Consider the following 18,705-nt stretch of genomic DNA (forward strand, 5'->3'; position numbering starts at 1 on the left):
TATTTTTTGATCAACCTCCCTGCAAAACAACAAAGCAATTACGTGATTTCATTGTCATCAAAGAATCTTTTTAAGATTTATTTAGCTGTAACTGAAATTCACTAGGTTTGAGTTAATAATGTTTTTTAATATTAAGGAAATTGCAAATTAATCTGGTAAAAATTTTGCTTAACAACTATTTACTTTGTTTTGGGTTTACTTTTTTTTTAAAACGCATGTTATAGGGCAAGGGAAAAAAAATATCTTCACTGTCAAAGATATCAAAGTAAAAACACATTTCTATGGGAGAAAACCACATCACCATTATGTGAGCTATAAAAACAGGACCAGAAATGCATTTAAACTTATAGTAATCAAACAAAACTTTAAAGAGAATAAGAAGACAAAATCTTTGTATTTGGATTTTACAGTGCTCCCCTGGAAGTTACAAAGAATCTCAGGCTGCTGCTTCCTACTAGAGCTTCCACAGATCTCAGTGGTGATTGGAAATACCTCCCTTCCTCTTAGAAGTTCAGGCTGCCTTAGAAGTTATTCCTCCTGCCAGACAAAGTGTCATTACACAGAACACTGTCTTGTCTCTGAGGAAGTGTTTTATTTCACGATCCTCATTAGCCTGTATTAGGTAGAAATAACCATAGGGTACTTTAAAATTATCTAGCAAACACGATAATGTTCATAATACCTCAATTTTGAGAAGATTATTTAGGAATTAAAAAGGTTATGTTTTCAATAGCATCTGTGGATGAGGAAGTAAGTTACTATTATTAACAAGTGAACTCGGAAAATTCATTCTTAAGAGACTTTTAAGTATATTTAGGAAGAAAACATCCTTACCAATTTAAACTATGGGATGAATGCATTCCACAAGCAGTATATATATATTCCATATCTCCACAATATTGTTGATTGTAAATTTGTATCAGCTTATATACTCTCAAACTTTTGTGTGCAACAAGCCTGAAAAGAAGATGAGTAAAATTATTCGACTGGTGATAAGCATGACATTATAATTTCCAACCCTCCTTCCACAGACAGGGATGCCTTCCACTACATCAGGTTGCTCAAATCCTCATCCAGCCTGGCCTTGAAAACCTCCAGGGGTGAGGCTTGCATGACTTCTCTGGGTATCTTGTTCCAGTGCCTCATGTGAAGTTCAGTAACAACTGGTGAGTCTACTATGTTCAGATGGTGTTAATTCAAGTATTTCTACACAGAGTTCAATTACATGACGAAGACTCAAACTAAGGGAAAATTTGAAGGCATGGCTAAAGTTAGTGAGCAAAGGACTTGCAACCAGTATCTGTCCATATAAATAACTGTTTCTGAATCTATTCCTGATTCAGATCATCACATTGGTAGTTTACTTGAGGCTATAAAGGATAATTCAGAAGGAGTTAATGAGTGCTCAAATCCTAATTCACCGGCTCATGCAATTTTCAGTAGCTTTTGTGTTGCTCTTCATACAAATAGAGAAGGTAATTTTCCTTTACTCAAAACAAGTCATAGTAAATTTTTACACATAGGTTTTATCTGGTTCAAAAGGAGATGACTACGGTGTGGATGTGAATATTTGATAACTGTTCTATTGCCTTGTGCTTATTGTCTTCTCTAAAGATTCCAAGGGACAAAGAATATGGATTAGAATCAGATATATTATAACAAAATAGACAAAAACTTTGTCCTTCATTTCAGGTCTAAATAAGATGTAAAAAATAAGGAAAATAAAAAAAAAAATCAGCCTAACCCCCAGAGCAAACATTTGATTGACATACATTGCTAATCAAAAAGCAGGTAGATGGAAAAGAAAAATGTGGAAAACATCATTAAGGATTATAATACTCAATTTTATGCGCTCACAAGAAATAATGACATTGTTTAATGCTGATTCATCAAAGATATATTGTTCTTGGAAAATTTTTTTACTTTCACTACAATAAGCAATGAATTGTCATCTCTGAGTGGCAGTTTCTCCTTAGTTTGACAAATTTAAGAAGCAGATACAATTACTTGTATTTTCATTTTAATCTGCTGATTTTTTTTTTGGACAAATTTTGATAAAAACTCATGCTGACTGCAAAGTAAATTCTTTGCTTTATAGATTTGTAATTACAATACCATACACAGAGTAGAATTTTGAAAGGTATACAGTGAAAAAAGAAATTATTTTGTGATTTTATCAGCTGTGATGGTCTTTGTATTTATAATTTCTTGTCCAATTAGAGCACATTGAAATGGCAGGCAAATGGAAATGTCTGTGTATTTGGAATTAAGATTTGAAACAGCTTGTGGCACCATTCCCTTGCATGCCCTTTCAGAATTGAGGCTAAGATTTAAAGCTTGAAAACCAGAATGTATCATTTCAGAGGTCAGCACATTTACAGGTAAGTGTGAATTAGTTTAAGTATTTGAGAAACTTCTCATTATTTGCAATGCAGTAGAATTAGTGACAGCAAATCTTGCACTAACATATGGCAAGTGAAATCATACTCACAGCAAGGCTGGTCAGAAACTCATGTATAGTATTTCTTCTACAATGTGCCTTTAACCAAACAGAATTTTGATAGAAGTTTGACAGAAAGTTTCTAATACTGTTGTTGAGAGTACTCCTTATCTAGTCATTCTGGTATCTGATAGGACTCAAGACAACTGTTGTTCAGTTATAGGGAAAAAGCAGAATAGATCACAGGAAGTACAGCTTACATAAAAGCTCAATGTGATAAGTAAACGTAATGTTGAAGTGGAGATATAGAAATATTTTATTGACAGTAGCTATTATTATAAAATAAATGCATGTCTAAATTCCTGGATAATTTATTTATAAATTTTACATCTCATGTGAAATTTTAGTTTTACATTTTTTTCCAGCATTGTTTGAAACAGGAATACAAGTGTAGATATGCCAGTTTCATAACTGAAGGAAACTTCATATTTTGCATGTTCTCTCAGAGAAACAAATCAGACAGCTCTGTTCTTGGAACTCCCTGGATGAAATACAAACACACACATACATACATATCCCACACAGATGAGTACAAGATGCTTCTGTAATTTTTCAAAGTGTGGATATGAAGTACCTGGCTTTTATACTCGATTACAAAATTTGAAGAATCAGAGCATTCCATGTCACCTGGCCTATGGAATAGTCACAAAAAGAAGAACAGTTTTTACAGCTAGAAGTGTATGGAGAAAGAAAAATGTTTTGCATCCACCCACAAAAATAGAAAACAATGTTGGTGTTGGTTTAAGAGAGACCATGCTGAATTCCTAATAATTTTACTATTTTTTACTTCATGTGACTGCATGAATAAATACACCTTCACTAATGGGATTAGACAGAAAAAAATTGCTAAAAATATTTAAAGTGAATAGGGGCTAAAAGAAGGCCCCGTGTAAAAGATTTTGTTTGGCAATAGGAATAGGCAAAAAGATATGTCCACTAAAATAAAATACATGTTTCAAAGAAAAGAACTTTATTGCGCGAAAAAAAATTAAAACAAAATTATATATTTTTCAAATGTTTTGCAACACAAGGATTACAGGTGGGCTGAAGTAAACTGGAAACATTTATTTCAATAATAAATCTCTAGTTCCACAACAGAAATAGAACATCTAAACAGGGTTTGTATTGAAATCATCTACTGCCCAGTTTTCAAGCCTTTTTTCCTGGAAATACAAGTGTTTTGCTTATTACCTTGGTTAAACTAATGAAAAAAACCTCTTTCAAATGTCAAAGGTGATTAAAATCTTTCAACAGTGGCAATATTTTAATTTCACTGATCACACAGTCATACCACATTTGCAACCGCCTTTGGCTTATTCAAAGGAATCTGAAATCAATACAGGCATTTTGGGTGCATGATGACTGTCACATTCTGCATGCTGTCATATAAACACAGTTTCATATGATTTAGAAATGTACAACTCCTCATCAGTTTCACTTATCACCTATCAAAATGCCGACTGGTGGAGTAAAACTCTACCTGATGTAGATAACTTCCCAGAAGCAAGGTGGGTTCATTTGCAAGGAACCTGGTTGCCAGCCGTGTCTGAAATATTATGTATAGCTTTGCTAAATTGATGAAGAAGTATGTGTAAGTACTGTAAATGTTAGAGAAGCCTGAGGAGGCAAATCTTTTCTCAAGGAAATGTTTTTACGAGACTAGACTTGTTTTGCCATTTGGCAAGTTACAAAACCTACAGCACAGAAAAAGGAGGAGAAAAAAACAGGCAGGTTTCTTTTAATGGAAGTGTTTCAGGAATAATAGAGCTGGAAAGCATCTGACTTTGCAGAGAACATAGAGATGGCATGGTAAAATGCATAAAATAAAATACTATTTAAAAAAACCCTAAGCTACGAGTCGTAATATTGACTGTCCAAAGAGAAACTGTACTTGCCTTATATCTCTAGTTAATTCCAATTAACGGTTGGTGGCTGTAGCCGTACCTGTCAAAAGCATTTGTGAAAGTTTTAAAAGATCGCTGGAGAGGGAGGAGTTTGGAAGACATTCATCAATGTATTCCTATTGTCAAAAATTAAAGGTTAAGATTTAGAATGATCAGAAAACTCGAGTTAGTCTGGACTAATAGTGTGGTCAGAAGAAAAGGAAAGCATGTGGCAATTTTGTGCTTACACTACTAAAGAGTAAAAGAATAAGAATATTTAACTCTTTCACAGTCTGACATTTATCTCCAGTCTGTAGCCCTTCCCCCACCAACTCTGCACATTTTTATAGATGATCCCACATATAACTGCTTTGTGTTCTACAAAATCACCTTGTAAAGACCAACTTGTTTACTTGTATGGGTGTTTTAAACTGTCTGAGTGCAGGGCTGCCTACCTGCACCCAACAGCCTTTTCTATGGCTCCTGCTTCAATGATATGGGGAGCTGTAGAATTAAGCACTGCTCATCCACCCTTCACCTGAGGATGGGCTCACTGTCCTGAGAGGGTTGCCACTGAGTGGAGAGGAGGTGCAGCAGCAGGCACTGCCCACCCTCCACTCCCCCATGGCTGGCTTCCCTGAAGCCCCCAGACCTTAATGAAGGAGCATCCTCGCATGCACAGCAAGACCACCCATCACATACTAGTTGGGCATGAACTTGTCCTAAAACAGAACTTGCAAGAAGGCATGGCGTGTACACCCACCACCCCAGCAGTACCATGGGACCTTGTGTTCCTGAAGAACTGTTGCTGAATAGCTACCAGACCATGTGTCCCTAAGGAACTGCCATGACCCATTGGAGCATTGACCCTTTTTTTACCTTTCCTCCCTACTACCTACTTTTTTTTCTCTCTCTCTTTTTTACTTATCTTACTGTGGCTTCTTTTACTTTCCTGGCTTTGTGGTGTATGTCACATCAAATCTCAGCCATATTTTGCGACCTTGGCTTTGTTCAGGGTATGAGATAGTAATCTGACCAGATTGAGATCTGGGTTTGCAGCTTTGGGAAGCTGGCACTCAGAGTGCACCCGAATATCTGATTTGTTATTTTGGCTGTATCTAAAATAAACACTGCATTTGATTTTACACTGGGAGACTTGTTGGTCTCTGATTTGCCACACATATCAAACAATCCTCCCTCTTTGACTGTGCAGGTGAGAGGGGGGCTGAAAACTAGTGGTTATTGGGAGTCGGCCGTGACACACCTCCTGAAGAAAGCTGATGTTTTAACTCCCATGTGCCACTCATTTGCATAAGGCTACTTAGATCTTGATCAAGATGTGATCTTCTGACCAGCTAACATGCACAGGCTACAAAGTCTTTTTTTTTGATCTACTGACTCCCCTTCACTGGGGAGTGAAGAATACATAAATATTAAAGTATAGCTGGACATGTGAAGTAATATTATAAAAAAACATTACACAGTCTCCCACTTTTCCTACTTTACAAAGACATTCTCTTGCTCTTTAAGTAACAATCTTCCTTTCACAGTCTGGATTGTTCTCCCAAACACTGCCACTACAGCTCAATTTCTCTTGACCACCTTCAGACTTCTTTTCATAGCACGATCCAACAGAAGAGATACTACAACTCCTAGACTCCAATCAGTAGATCTCAGTCAAGACATCAAATAGGACTACAAAATCATGTCTAGTCTACTTGCCTGTTTATTTCTCAAAGAAGTGTTTTTTCTGCTCTTAAGAAATGTAAACACACAACTGCTGACTATCTACAGTCCAGTATCTCTTAAATATAAGTCACCAAAACAGACAGGTAGGAGCCATCTGTTAAAGTCATCAGTCAGTTTCAGTTCAACAAAAAAAGATCTTTTTTTTATATGATACATAACTACATTTTATAACCATTGTTCAAAGACACTGAAAAAGTCACAAGATAACAACAGCACAATAAGTATAAACAGCATTATTTATCAACTAAATTATTTTTAATAATAATAATGATGATGACGATAATAGAATATATATTACTTTTTTAAAGTTTCCTTGTGAGTAAATAAAGATGCAGAGCAAGTCCAATTCAGGAAATTTCTGAATTAATGATTATTAGAAATTAGAAGGCTGCATCAAAGTACGTATGAGAAAAGATGATTCTCTACTTCTTTTGTTTATTGTACTTTTTTCCTTAAATGTTTGCTCTTGGCTCCCATTACAGATAAAATACCAGATTTAGTGGAATTTTAAGAACTAAGACACACTAAACACCTCCACGCATAAAGAAACAAGATGATCTGTTAAAATTCCCAGTATAGCTATGGTATTAAACTTCACTGGTGTCATATTTAATGTGCAATCCAAGATTCAGCCCACAATATTCTAAAAGCATATTATTAAATCATATATTCTGCATTCAACACTTAATTATCATTACTGAAGGTTGAAAGACACCATCTCCAAAGGACAATTTCACCTAAGATCATAGACAGATAGAATGAATCACTCTCTCAAGGTGTTCAAAATTTTCATTGGCAATAAAGGGAAGTGCTGCACCTAACATGGACTATAATTGCAAGTTTTACATGCCAAAAGTTAGGCTAAATTAATTTGAGCTTTTATGCATAATATATGTGTAAAAGTATCTGAAACCTTTATCTTTAAAGTCAAAAGTTGTGAAATGTGCAGTGCAATTTATTCCTGTTCAAATCTGAAATGGAAGACCTCAAATCTATACCTGAAAATAGAGAAGGAATTATTACCAGAAAAAGGTTAGCCATGGCTATGATGAACCTAATGAAGGTCTTGTCATACAACTTCAGACATAGCAGGTTTCCCTAGCTGTGAGAGTATCACACCACTCTTGGCACAGGCTCAGTAGAAGTAGCAATATGGTCTGAAGTGTTTTAAATTTCTGTTTCTGGCTTAATTAGTCTCTGTATATATGCATTAACATAGCAATAGCTTCAAATCCTGTATAAGCAGGAATGCCATTGCTGCTGCCCTTGTAAAAAGTCAATCTCCATCAGCCCAGAGCAGTGTGTAATTCAGAAGGATTCCAGGTGACAAAACTTGTTAATTGGCTACTTTTCAGGAAAGAGAGTTGGATTATGACAAAGCGGTAGTGTTTACCTTAAGTAGAGATGAACAAAGTAGGGGTAGATAAATATGAAATTTTCTGTGTTCTATGTATCTATCCTTTTGCAAGCTATAATGGGACAAATAAAATTTAAAACTAGGAAAAAGAAACTTAGCTAAAAAGGATATATAACTAGTTTATGGAACTTTGGGACATGAGATGAGGATATGAATTTTCAGAAAAATTTAAGAAAAGGGTTGAGTTTTTTGTTTGCTTCTTACAGAGAGTGGTTAGACCCTTTCTGCACGTAGCTTACAGAATACTTAACCCAAGGATTAAAATATTTAGCTTTCTAGGTTTCCTTTCTCTGAAAGACGCAATATACTTTGTCTTCAAGTGAAGCACAAGGCATTGATCACTCCAAAAGAAAGAATAATTTCTGAGGCAATGTTGCACTTGAAAGACTAACTCTTTTGTTTAAAATACACTGTATAACAGGACTCAAGATGTCAAAGAAATCAATCTATTGAGACAGAGTCTTACATTTTGATCTAGCTGAGAACTAGTTTTCTTTATTCTTAAGGATCTGCAGGATACTTCAAACTATACAAAATAAGAAAAATAGAATATAATTTTTCATAGGAAATCTATAATTGTAAAGACTTATGGTCTACAATTAATTCTATCCCAGAGAATAACAACGGTTAACAGCTATGGGTTACCCTCAATTCAGAGCTATACTTGCCAGTGTATTAATTTTCACGTGTACTTCTTACGTAGTCTGCTGTTTGAGTTCTTGCATATGAAAATGTTTTCATAGACTCCTCCACACATACAAACCATAGAATTACACTAAAGAGAAGGTGTAAAGAAGATATTGTTCTAATTCTTATGCATGAACAAGAGAGAAATTGATTTCATAGTCCTGCTACTGTAGGGATAACAGCTTTCAGCAGTTGCATCTCTCATTTTCCATCTTAAAATATAAAGGTAGGGAGCAGCCATAGGTAAACTGAAATGTAATCTTTTCTTTTATCATTTTCCATGATACAGTTTCTAATTATAAAGATTTATAGTAATTGATTGCAGGTTTGATTTTTTTATTTGATTTTTTTTACAAGCAAGTAATGAAAGCAGGGGACTTTTTTTAAGTTCTTATCCAAAAATATTTTGACTGCAATATCTTGACCCCTCTGTTCTAGATTGCAATAATGAAACTAATATATTGATTTTCTTGCAATATTCAAGATTTTCAGCTCCTGTTTATGAATTTACTGTTGTAAACATTGAAAAGTATTCCTTTAGATCTACAAAATTAGATTTTGTCACTGCAGACAATGAAAAGTGAATGTAAATCTAAGTGGGTACAACTACTGGATTTAATGTTAGGTTGCCAATTGGAGATGCAAAGTGTCATAAAATGTCTTGATTATCCATTAAGTCACTTTTTCATGCAATCACATAATAATTCAAATCAGGGTGAGTCAAAATGTTCCTATACAAACACATACATAATAATTCATAGCAAAATTAATAGAATCATAAAATGGCCCAAGTTGGAAGGGACCCACAAGGTCCCTGCATAGGACAAATGAAACCATTCACACCGTATGTATGAGGGTGTTGTCCAAATGGCTCTTGAATATTGTCAGGCTTGACACAATGACTACTTCCTTGGGAAGCTTGTTCCAGTGTTTCACTACCCACTGTGTGAAGAATCTTTTCTTAATATTCAACCTAAACCTTCCCTTGCACATCTTCCTGCCATTCCCTATCACTGGTCACCAGAGAGAAGATATCAGCACCTGTTCCTCCTTCTTCCCTTGTGAGGAAGCAGTAAACTGCAATGAAGCCTCCTCTCAGTCTTTTCTTGTCCAGGCTGAACAGACCAAGTGCATTCAGCCATTCCTCATATGACTTCCCCTCCAAAAACTTCACCAACTTTGTGGCCCTCCTCTGGAAGCTTTGCAGTAGCTTGATATCCTTTTTATGCTGTGGGGCCCAAAGCTGCACATGGTACTCGAGGTGGGGCTGCACCAGTGCGGAGTAGAACAGTACGATCAACTCTCTCAACCAATTAGCAATGCTGTGCTTGATGTAGCCCAGGATTCAGTTGACACTCTTGGCTGCCAAGGCAAGCTATTAGCTCATGTTCAACTTGCTGTCAACCAGAATCCTCAGATCCCTTTCCACAAGGCTGCTCTCCAGCCTCTCTCTCTTCCCTTTCTGCTTGTATATCCAAGGTTGCCTTGTCCCAGGTGCAAAATCCGGCGCTTGCTCTTGTTATACTTCATGACATCGGCAATTACCCAGCTCTCTAATTTGTCTGCATGCCTCAGAAGGGCCTCTTTGCCCTCAAGAGTGTCAACAGTTCCCCTCAGTTTTGAGCATTAATCAATTTGATTACTAAACCTTTGAGTCCTTCATCCAGGTCATTTATGAAGATATTAAAGAGTACTGGCCCTAAGATAGATCCATGTGGAGCCCCATGAGTCACTGGACACCAGCCCAATGTAACCCCATTTACTATGGCCTTTTGATCTGAACCTGTTAGTCAACATTGCATTAAGTGTTTATTCAGGTGTATGCTGGACATATTGTTTAGTAGGATACTAAGAGTGACGGTATCAAAAGCCTTCTTGAAATCCAGAAAGATCACATTCCCTTGGTCAACTAGGTGAATAACCTTGTCATAGAAGGAAATTAAATTTGCCAGGCAGGACCTTCCTTTTGTTGTGGTTTGAATTAAATTAGAGTCAGTTCTCTGACTCTAACTCAATCTCATCTAAGTAACTACATTTTCCGAAAGTTAACTGCATGGTACTGAAAGTGCATTTGATTCTCACTTGTGGTGTACAATATTGTTTTCTTCATGTTACACATGTGTTTATCATTCCTATTTTTTTTTTATTTTACTCAGTCTGAAACCTCATTAAATCTACTGAATATTGAAGACAAAGCAGTGCCCCAGTGAATCAGTTTTTCTGTGCATTATGCATGTAGAAAGAAATTTAACATAATAAAATTGTTGAAGCATGCAAGCTAAGGCAGGATATTGGCTGAAATATTGAGAGTTTTAGGTCATCCAAGACTTAGTTAAAGCCGTCAGATTAGGAGTGAAATATTAATAAAATAAGTGCTATTTGTCACTGTTTATATATAACATTGGAGTGTGTTAGCAAAAGTGCTTTCCTATATTTGTTAGATAATACCATAGTTCTGTGCTATAAGTCAGTCAATTTCTTCAGGTTTTAGCCGTTCATAACACTTCAAATGCACATAAAATAGGAAATTACAATAAATGTTCAAAGTACTTGCTCAGATAATGAGTAAAACAACACCACTGCATTGTAGCTCAGGATTTAAAATGCAGGTACAATGCAAGAACAAAATTAAAATAATTTAAATATGAGGTTAAGGCTACTGCTATCATTAAACAAACCTGAATCATCTGTGTTAGAATCTAATTGAAGTTCAGTGAAGACAAACTGTTGTTTCAAGGCTTTGGAATTCTCTACAAATTATCAGTGCATGAAGAACTGCAGTATGTTCATTTGCAATATGCCTATGTGGAACAGCTCAATGCCTTGTTAACATATTCAGCTACTGTCTGTTGAACACATTTGTCTCAGTGATATCATGCAGATATAGAACTGGAGATCAAATGTAGTATGGCCATGCTAAGCTAGTATGAAGGTACTGTTAGTACACTGATCTGTTTAAGATAATGCATATCCCTCTACTTAGCCAGGCTGCTTTGTTCAGAGAACAATATTTATTACAGTTCAAAGTCCAGCTTGTTTGGTACTATCTATATATTGTCTCTACAGGGAACTGTGTATTGCTTTGCAGATGTGTATTCAAACATTGATTTTGCAACCTTTATTTATGCTTCCAGGTACTTTGCGCCTTTCTTAAAGTTTGTGAGCCTATGTGTTTAGCCAGAGTAAGGCAAACTTTTGGTTTTGTTTCACAAACTCAGAAAAAACAGTGTGAAGACAAGTTAAGGATAGATGTGATGCTCTCACAGATGATTTCTGTCTTTATAGCTAGCTCACAATTCCATCATTTAATTTAATAACTGTCTCCTAGTGTTATTTGGGCTAATGCATTAGAATCTCTGGAGGGAGAAAGAATATTTGCAATTAAAAAAAAGGACTGTGTGTAGAGAGAGGGTAAGAAGAAATAAAGAGTCTCAGATGTAAAGTGAGACAGTTCTTCCCCAGGAGAGTGCTCAAGCTGAACACAGCGTGAAGTTTGGATGACTCATCTTTAAGGAGGTTTAGGCAGTTCTACTATTTTAAGAGGTTGACTCTACCTAACTTTCTTCTCAAACAGTTCCTTTCTGCAAGGTGCGGACTTACAAAGAAGTATGAGGAAAGGTGTTGTGGGGAGATGTCAAGGGAAAATTGGGAGGGGTTGTCACTGGAACAGAACCACAGTGCTTCCTGAGATCAAATCTAAACTTATTTGCTTAACAGGATAGTTTAGGTGGGTGGGAATAGCAACTCCTTTCCTCCAAAACACAAATGTTAGAGCTTCAGTACCATAACTCCACTTTAGAACAACAGGAGAACAGGACACTTCATCCTCTCAGTTAAGATGTCAGGTCCATGTCTGAGAAAGTAGTTCCTCTTGGGCTTTGGCTTCCTCTCGTCACTGGATGCCCACTTACATTGTTTCCCTAGAAGGCTGTTGTTCAACAATTTATTGCATTAGCTTGTTGGTATTAACTGCCAACTGCCTTACTAAACTCCTATCACCTGCCACCACATGCTGAAAACCTGAAAAACCTCTCAGTTATATTTTTTATTAAAATTAGCCATGTAAAAAAAGTTTATACATTTTCAGAGATTTTCAAGGGCTTTCTCATTAATATTAATAGGATCTTGAAAAATTCAGATTGCACGCTGAGATGGCAGAATATGACTTCAGGTTCACAATTTTAGACACTGTAATTTGGCAAATTCTGTCTGTAAATGTTTCTGACCATGTGAAGTTGTAATCCACAAGAGTATTTCTTCAATTCACCATGCAGTGTAACACATTTAAGGGTATCTAGATTATTCATTCCATTAGCATCTTCAGCATTAAATCTGGTCAATGTCATACAGACAGAATGGATAACTTCTTAGGAGGTCAGACCTGTAGTGTTGCCAGTTGATAAAGGCTAGAAACATTAGAGCTGATTTTTCCTGTAGGACACAGCATGCTAGATTTTAATTGCAATCTAGCTTCATTACATATCACATTCCCTATTAAATAGCAAAATGATTGTCCTTATGTCTTTATTTCTCACCTCCTAAATTATTGTCATTTTGGAACACAAGACAGCATTCTTAAATATTTGAATGCATTACTTTATCCTGAAAATTATTTTCCTTCTAATTACTTAGGAATTTATAGTTCATGTTCACTAATGAAAGACTTTCAACTTTGCTGTGTGGATTTTCATAACAACTTGAGTAGATTTAACTATATATTATATTTTATCTCCACGAAAGCAGCAGCTGGCCTACTTATGTACATCAGCAAATGCTAGTTCCTTTAGAAAATGAAGGGATGAATGGCTTACTGCATAATTATTATCACCAGAATAACCAGTGGTTAATAGACACAAAATTTCATATTTCCCACAGATCTCAGGAATTCTTTTCCGTAGTAGTAGTATTATTATTATTACTACTACTACTATTGAATATGCAGCAGATTATCAAGAACTTGTCTTATGGCACTGGAATGAGTATCTAGACCTCATCTTCAGATCCTAATAGCACCTGCAGAAGTATAATAAAAACACTTTTGTCTGAAAAATAGAATGTTTGCTTTCTTAGGAGTTATTTTTTTTTGCCAGAGGTATTGATTAATGTACCGTGTTTTAGAATTTTTGAAGTGAGAAGGAGTCCATGGGTGACTCCAGTGACTTCTTTCAATACAGAATTACACTTGAAGTATTTTAAAAAAAAAACAACTAAATACATGATCCAGAAATGTACCACATAATATAATCCATATTATACAATTTTACTAAAAAATGCAGATTAGTTGGTCTCTGTGATTACACTGCTCACTTACATAATTTCATTTTAGAGATGACAAAATTGTTAGTGTTCAATATGCTGATTCAATCAAAAATGTTTGCTATTCAAAAAAACCCAAAAACAACAAACCAAGAAACTGGAGACTTCTTCCATATACAGTCTGTGAATAGACATAATAAAATTCAATTTAGTATGAAACCTGTAATTTGCAAACACAAATATTTTATTATTTAAAATACTGAGCAGTTATATGAATTTGTTATTTAGGTATGAACCCGTATAGTCTGCTTAACAAAATGAAGATAAAAACGTTGCCTTATCATTAAAAAAAAAATGGGGTTTAAGTGATTTCGCATAATATTCTGATCAAAGCTGTGGTCTCAGATAAAGTCAAATTATATTGGCATTTTTTCTAATGACAGAGATATTTGCTTCTAGTTTATCTCCTCTGTTAAAACATTCTTTATTTATTCATATTTTTTAAAGCAAAGAAACCTATTTATTGCAGTCTCCATTTTTTCAGTTATTCTACTAGTCATGATAATAGAATGTCATCCTAATAATTTTCATGTAGCAAAAAAAAATCTAAATATGTCCAGGTCGGTCGACCACAGTTAATTTTTAAATTACCATTTAAGAGGTAACATAAGTCTCTAGAACAATGACATAATCCTTTTGCCGCAAGTGTATTAGTTTAAAAATAATTTTCTCCTGTGATCATAGCTAGCAGACTTATATTAAATTAATTCAATAAAACAAGTAAATAACTGTCAGCCTCTGGCCTGGACAGGAGCACACTCTCCTGGGTTGAAAACTGGTTGGATGGCCAGGCCCAGAGAGTGGTGGGAAAGGGTGTGAAATCCAGCTGGAGGCCAGTGACAAGTGGGGTTCCCCAGGGCTCAGTGCTGGGTCCAGCCCTGGTCAATGTCTTTATCAATGACCTGGATGAAGGCATTGAGTGCACCCTTAGAAGTTTGCAGATGACACTAAGCTGGGTGGAAGTGTTGATCTGCTGGAGGGTAGGGAGGCTCTGCAAAGGGATCTGAACAGGCTGGACCGCTGGGCAGAGATCAATGGCATGAGGTTTAACAAGGCCAAGTGCCAGGTCCTGCATTTGGGGCACAACAACCCTATGCAGTGCTACAGACTAGGAGAAGTCTGTCTAGAAAGCTGCCTGGAGGAGAGGGACCTGGGTGTGTTGGTTGACAGCCGACTGAACATGAGCCAGCAGTGTGCCCAGGTGGCCAAGAAGGCCAATGGCATCTTGGCTTGTATCAGAAACGGTGTGACCAGCAGGTCCAGGGAGGTTATTCTCCCTCTGTACTCGGCACTGGTGAGACCGCTCCTCGAATCCTGTGTTCAGTTCTGGGCCCGTCACCATAAGAAGGATGCTGAGGCTCTGGAGCATGTCCAGAGAAGAGTGACAAAGATGGTGAAGGGGCTGGAGAACAAGTCTTACGAGGAGCAGCTGAGAGAGCTGGGGTTGTTTAGCCTGGAGAAGAGGAGGCTGAGGGGAGACCTCATTGCTCTCTACAACTACCTGAAAGGAAGTTGTAGAGAGAGGAGTGCTGGCCTCTTCTCCCATGTGACAGGGGACAGGACAAGAGGGAATGGCCTCAAGCTCCACCAGGGGAGATTTAGGCCGGACATTAGGAAAAAAATTCTTCACAGAAAGGGTCATTGGGCACTGGAACAGGCTTCCAAGGGAGGTGCTTGATTCACCTTCCCTGGAGGTGTTTAAGGCATGGGTGGACGAGTTGCTAAGGGGCATGGTTTAGTGTTTGATAGGAATGGCTGGACTCGATGATCCAGTGGGTCTCTTCTGACCTGGTTATTCTATAATTCTATGATTCTATGATTCTATGATTCTGTGAATGGCAATCAAGTCCCAACACATCAAAACTAGGATCTAGTGAATTATCTTAAATGATGCTGTCCACAGTGCTGGAAAGTCATTCCCAATCAAACAAATGCATCTGTACTTTATATACAAAGCTCTTTCCTTTCTGTAGACACAATACTAAGGTATCTGGTTGTTTAATTTTATTTCTTTTTTTTTTCTTTTCTCCCCTCTCCCCATATTTTATAGATCTAGAGAATGAGAAAAAGCCTGTCTCTTTGGGAGATTTATTGTAAGTAGTCTAGTGGATTGAGGGGTTGAAGTTGATTGGCATCTTACACTGAGCACTTCAGAGAATCAAGTTTCTAGTTTATGTCGCTGTGACTAAATGACACACAGGATAATGACTATGTGAGCTGCAGTTAGAATACTAAAGTAATTGTGGTCCCTTTGCCATACTGCAGTGTAATAAAAGCACAGGAATTCAACAATAGTTACCTCTAACCTGAATGATTTTTGCAACTTTTCACTTAGTTCCTTACTAAGAAAGTTGCTATTTTATTTACACTGATCCAGCATTCAGGATTTCTGAACAGGAAGGTCACCTCTTCCTGGATAAAACTGACATCCCATCTCAAACCCAAAACCTAACCCAGCCCAAAACAACCGAAAGGGATAGTTTGCCATAGCCATTTGGAACTCCTCCAACTATTTAATTCTTTTCTCCACATGTTTGCATTTTATCCCTTAATTTTGCATCTTTCACAAAGTTTCAAGTAGGCCTGTTTGTTCAGACCATTCCTGTAGCAGCAAATTAAAAGTGCAAGGCTCAAGCACTGACCTAAGAGTACTGATGCCACTTAATTGTATTATCGATGGCTTGGTTTTAGCTTGTGCTAGACAGCATGTTCCCACGCAATGTTTTGAAACAGCTGAAGGACAGTTTTCAATGAAGACCACCCCCAGCAAGGAATTTTGATGCATCCAACTTACTTTTGAGTATAAAGAAGGTAGCCATTTAGATATCAGCTATGTCATGCCATTTGGTCTCAGAACCAGAGAACAGTTCCATGAAAGCGTCTTTACACCTTGCCAACTGAACTGGTATGGTGTTCAGAGCTGAGGGGAAGAAAGAGATGAAGAAAATTAAGTCTGTGGGAGGTAGGGATGACATATAAATACACACCTAGTAATAGCATAGCTTGGTCTATTTATCTACCAAGCCAACTGCTGTACCTAAAGAGATGAAGTGGTACAATTGGACAGCACAGAGGACAAGACTACTTTCTGTGCTAACTGGAACAACAGATGGACCTAATTTCATTGTTACTCTGTTTCCCACCACACTGCTATTTACCTTTGTCTCCATCTGTTCTGTCTTGTCATGAGCTTATGTTGTTAATACTCTGGATCAGCGACTGCACCTTGCCAAGCTCAGTGAGGTCTTGATTGCTGCCTGGAGAAAGGCTGTTAGATTATCCATCCACAGGGAGATTTAAGCCACAGATACTCAGTGAAAATCATACTATGCAGTACAGACAGCTAGATGTTTTGTGCCTTATCTGGGTAAAACTTGATGTTAATGAATGGAATACACAAAGGTCAGCACAAAAAAATAACAATAAGTTAGACAGCAAGAATAACTGTAGGGAAAGATGGGAACTAAGGACAAAGTGCTTAACTCCCAGCTCCAGAGAACATTTAAATCCATATGAGATTCATTAGTGTGTGTTTCTGCAGAGATTAAGGCCCAAAATGTCATCAGAGACCTCGTATACTTCAAAATAGGCTGGAAGAAAGGGACAAGATACTGATACCACTCCTGGAGCGTGTCCAGAGAAGAGTGACAAAGCTGGTGAAGGGGCTGGAGAACAAGTCTTACAAGGAGCGACTGAGAGAGCTGGGGTTGTTTAGCTTGGAGAAGAGAAGGCTGAGGGGAGACCTTATTGCTCTCTACAACTACCTGAAGGGAGGTTGTAGAGAGGAGGGAGCTAGCCTCTTCTCCCAAATGACAGGGGACAGGACAAGAGGGAATGGCCTCAAGCTCCACCAGGGGAGGTTCAGGCTCAACATAAGGAAAAAAATTTTCACAGAAAGGGTCATTAGGCAATGGAACAGGCTTCCCAGGGAGGTGCTTGACTCACCTTCCCTGGAGGTGTTTAAGGTGCGGGTGGATGAGGTACTGAGGGGCATGGTTTAGAGACTGGTGGGAATGGTTGGACTCCATGTTCCAGTGGGTCTCTTCCAACCTGGTGATTCTATGATTCTATGATTCTTTTCTCCTGTAATTTACTAATAAAGCACTTCACTCATGACGTGGGGCAGCTAATTTCAAATTTGATTTTCTGCCTAAATAGATATGAATACATATCTCCAAGTCTAATCACTAGGCAGCTAGGTGTTTGGAGATGAGATTTAGTCCCACCCAGCAGTTGAGTACTCAGTAGAAAGACAGTGTTTCCTGGCCTAAAGAAAGACTGAAGGACAACCAATGTAGGTATGAGTCTATAACTTCTTGCCTTGACAGTCAGCTTGAAGTTGGTAGGCCTGGGGTTCCACCTCCACTGTTCAATTTTATGTTGGATCTCAGTGCATATGTCCTACACAACAACTGGATCAGGTATCAACTCCTAAGGCATTATGGGAAGTGTCCTAATAAGCAGGTTATAGAAAGCCCTCATTTTAATAACAATCACAGTAAAGAAAGTTAAAATATGAACACTGATAAGTTTAAAAATTATTTAATTAAGTATTAATTAAAATTATCCAATTTCTCAACTCACTGGAAGCTGCCCTGAACGGGCAAAGGGAAATTCTGAGGCAAGGAAACAACTTATTTGCAAAATGCTTATGCCTCAGCTATTAAAGAATCTTCAACATACAAAGTGAGACAAAGAGAAGAGCTCTTGAGGAGAAAGGGCAGTTTTATGGCTAATGTTGTGCATAACACATGTAGAATTCTAGCCTCCTTCTTTCACTATAGTCTTAGTCATATAACTGAAAACAATTCCTCCACATGTAGGTGATGAACATAGTGACCTTTATTTTCTAGATACCTACCTTAAGAAAAATAAAATCAGATTTAAAGGAGTAGCAAGAGCACATGACACCAACAAAAGCTATTTGAAGCAGCACTGCCATCTACTATTGTTCTTTATAATAGTAGGCCTCCCAAGATGTGAAATGCTAAGAGTTTCAAAACAATGATAAAGCACGATTACTTTACAATTTCTTTGCATCCCCATGCCTCGTGTATCAACAATGATTAAAGAGGAGAAAAATATGTACTACTTTGTAGTGGAAGTGATCAGAAATTACTACATTTCCTTTATACTGTATTTTCAAACATTTC

Source organism: Phaenicophaeus curvirostris, chromosome 1 (genome assembly GCF_032191515.1).
Source record: "Phaenicophaeus curvirostris isolate KB17595 chromosome 1, BPBGC_Pcur_1.0, whole genome shotgun sequence".
In the NCBI taxonomy this organism is placed as follows: Eukaryota; Metazoa; Chordata; class Aves; order Cuculiformes; family Cuculidae; genus Phaenicophaeus; species Phaenicophaeus curvirostris.